Source organism: Numida meleagris, chromosome 9 (genome assembly GCF_002078875.1).
Source record: "Numida meleagris isolate 19003 breed g44 Domestic line chromosome 9, NumMel1.0, whole genome shotgun sequence".
In the NCBI taxonomy this organism is placed as follows: domain Eukaryota; kingdom Metazoa; phylum Chordata; class Aves; order Galliformes; family Numididae; genus Numida; species Numida meleagris.
Window position 1 is genome coordinate 1,950,370 of NC_034417.1, and position 3,491 is coordinate 1,953,860.

The 3,491-nt window shown below is 53.7% G+C and overlaps 1 long non-coding RNA gene across 1 annotated transcript in view; it reads left to right on the top strand.

Annotated features, from left to right (window-relative positions):
- LOC110403755 overlaps window positions 1-2,840 on the top strand; it is a 5,701-nt gene extending 2,861 nt beyond the window's left edge. The window contains exon 3 of the long non-coding RNA XR_002441820.1: window positions 74-2,840. This is a non-coding gene — a long non-coding RNA (uncharacterized LOC110403755). The remainder of the gene's footprint in view (window positions 1-73) is intronic.

A 3,491-nucleotide genomic window follows, 5' to 3' on the forward strand; every position in this document is an offset into this window, starting at 1 on the left:
CCCGCTTTGTGCTGGCTGCTCGTGCCCTGAGGCTTACCCCAGCCTTGGAAACACGAGCAGTGCTCCCGTATAGCTCAGAATGGCTGAAAACCACCAAAGCAGAGAGCACCGTGGTGTTGTAACGAGCAGCCAGGGCAATGGGAAGGAATCTGACCCCATGGAGAGATCTCAAGGCTTCACTGAAGGAGTGGGGGCAGATGCAAGGAAAGCAGGTCAGGCACCGCCACGGTGCAGGGCTGCATGCAGTGCTTCAAAGCTGCTCACTGCGAGAGGGAGAACAGCCTTCCTGTGTGTGCAAAGGACATTTCCAGAGCTCTGGTCCTTTGATTAGAGCAGATCCTAAGAGAAAACGTGCCGCTGCTGGAAGGTGGGTGAAAAAAAAGAGGAGAACTGCTCCAAACTGATGGAAACTGAGCTGCTAATCATCGGAGAATAATGATCAATTTATTGGATGTGATACATCTAATGATGAAATACCAACTGTCTTCCCTAATTCCTGTGACTAATAGAGAAGGACACAGTGAAAAAGCTGGCATGGAAAGAAATACCAAAGCAAGGCAGCGAGCAACGGGAACAACGGGATGAGGAGCAAAGCCTGGAACAGCCCAAGGGGAGGGGGTAAACACCTGAGCTTTACACCTGGCAATGCCCCGTGCATGGGCACAGCTCCAGGTGGGGGGCAGGGCTGCAGCAAGGTGCCATCCTGCAGCACCAAGGCGTTGGGTTGGTAAGGAATCCGCGGGACGTTCCCCAACGTGCCTTGGAATCTTATGGTAAATAATTACATCCGAGCTGCCGTTGTCACAGTAAATGAAGGAAAGGTTGTTCTGCTCCCCGTGCGCAAAGTACAAATCGCAGACTTTCAGTCCCTTGGAACGCTTGCTGCTAATGAAAGAAGAAAGAGCCAACGGGAAGCCCCCGGGTCAGGAGCAGATCCCAAACCCTCCCCAAACGGAGCCCTTCGCTAGATCTGACGGCACCCAAGGTGATGGGGAACAGATAAAAGCCTGCAAAGGCTGCAGGACCGTGGCTTGGAGGAGCCAAGGACAGACAGATGGACTTACAGCTGCAGGACAGCCCCCAGCTGCTGCTGCAGGGCTGGGGCCACCAGCTCCGTAACACGTCAGAGCGCCGGCCCTGTATACATTTCTATTTCCAGGTTTGGGAAGTATGCATAAATAAACCCAGCGCGGCCCGACAGCTATTCCCCGACAATAAACACCTGTAAATCGCCCGCTCACTGTGACACGCTGCTGGAGCCTGGAGTGATGCTGAGGGTCAGATGAGGATCTCCCTGCCCCAATGTGGGGCTGAGCACTGGGGACACACCTGTCCCCACCACAGCCCCTCTCCATTCACCCACTGCCACCACCAGCTCCAGTTATTCACCGCCATCAGCGCACGGCTGGCTGGCCTTTATAGCACTGTTTGCATAAGGGATGGTAGCAGCACGCCAACAGCAATTATTCCTGGATAAAGAGGAGTGCTAATGCTGCCGGCTGCCCCTGGGTTGCTGCAGAAGCGCTGCTTGGGGATGCAACAGGGTGGGAACCAGCAGCAGGGAAAGAGGCAGCAGCAACCACCTACACTTACCCCAGGGGATACTCCTGGGGTTGTTCCCATAAACATATAAATAGGGTCCATCTGGCCTTAATTATTCAAATCAGCTGGCAGGGTAATCAATATAAGCAGCTAAAGGCAGCCAGGACTAATTCTGATGTTGCTGCAGAGCTGGGTGCGAACTCTGCTTGCTTTTATTTTATTTTATTTTTTTTACTGCTAATATACTTCTAATTGTACGTCGCTCTGAGGCAGCGCTAATAAAATGAAATGCAAAAAATGGGAGAGCAAACCAAGGCCTCAGCAGTGGGGGTGGCACTGGGCAGAGGGGCTGCAACCTACTGGGGCCACAGAAGGGATGGAGATGGCAAAAGCACCTGCTGATGCAAGGTGCCCTGGGAAGCCCTGCCAGGTCGCATGTCCCGGTGCTGGGGGCTGAGCTGAGGCCTTTTCCCCTCCCCCTCCTCCCCAGCCCTCATTTTTGTCTTGCCTTATGGCAGAGAAATGTTTGACTTTACGGCCCCGGTTTATATTGCCAGGAAGTAACTTAACCGCGCTCGCTAAGCATCGGGGCTGCATTTCTTTTTGATGATTTCCAAGATTGATGAAGTTCTCTCGGGGAGAAGGGGAAAAACAACCAGCAAAACACGATTCAGTGCTGGGCACAGAGAATGCACTGAAGGACCCTGTGAAGGCGGCAGACATCAGGGTCAGCTGCAATTTGGGGTCAGCTGCAATTTGGGGTCGGCTGCTCGCTGTGACCTCAGTGCTGTGAGCTGAGTGCTCCAGGAGCAGGGTCTGGAGCGAGGCTGCAGCTGGCCCTGGGCACTCACAGGCAGCAGCAAGCAGTTATTTGCGATTAATTAATTGCTGCTCCTATTAATTCGCTCCTGAAGACGATGGTTGGGGGATGAGGTCACAGCTGGCAGGGACGTTGCAGCAGGATGTGGGGTTCTGCAGTGAACCAGAGGCATTCAGTTTCATAAGAATGCAGAAGGCAGGAGCCATTGGGATGCCCACCCCATGGCCGAGGGGCCCTGCACTCCTATTTTCCCCACTGTGGACCCTTTGGGAAATGGCAACGTTTCCACTGGCCATGTGTTGGATGTCCCCTCCCATGGCAGCTGGCTGCCATTCCCTTAACTCTGCCCCTGGACACAGCAGGTTGGAGAGGGGAGCTGGGGGTTCCACAGGGCACTGGTTGCCCCCCATTAATGGACAGCCCCGCACCCCCACTGCACAGCCCCATTGCAGTAGGGCTCTCCTCTCCCCAGCGAACGCCGTGCCAAGTTAGCATCATCGTGTCTGTCAGGAAAAATTAATTTTTTAATTAAAACCAATTTTTTTTTTCTTGGTGGTGCTTTAATGTCTGGGTCTGGAGTAATTATTAGTAGCTCTGGGGAGACTGCGCTTTAGAAAAACTGTCAGTGCTGCTGCAAAGGAATTTCTCTGATCTGCAGCACCCATGTGCCCCACATATGGGCTCTAGGGGCTGGGGGTGTGTTTCTGCCCCATGCAGGATATAGGGCAGTGCTACGGGCTGGGTGCTGCAGGCAAACCCACCTCTGTGCTCAATTAGCAGCCGGCACCTCGGAGAGTGGGAGGTGATATAAATATTTTCTGTGTAGTAATAGGATGGGTTTTTTTCCCCCTATCTCACAGCGCTGTCATTACAGCACTGATGTGACATCCAGGTGTCAGGAGCAGCTGGAAGGCAGCAAGAGCAGAGCTGGAGCTGGCAAGCAGGGGGGGCACAAAGCATCCCCTTCCCTGTGCTCAGCCACCGTGGGGAGGGTTATTAAGAGCTCGGCTCCTTAAAGATGCAATTAATTATTCACCTGCCTCCAAATCAGTTGAAGCGGCTCCTAAGCTGCAGTGCAAATAAACCCTTCCCCACTTGCCTCTCCTCCCCTCGCTCGCAGGCGTGCACC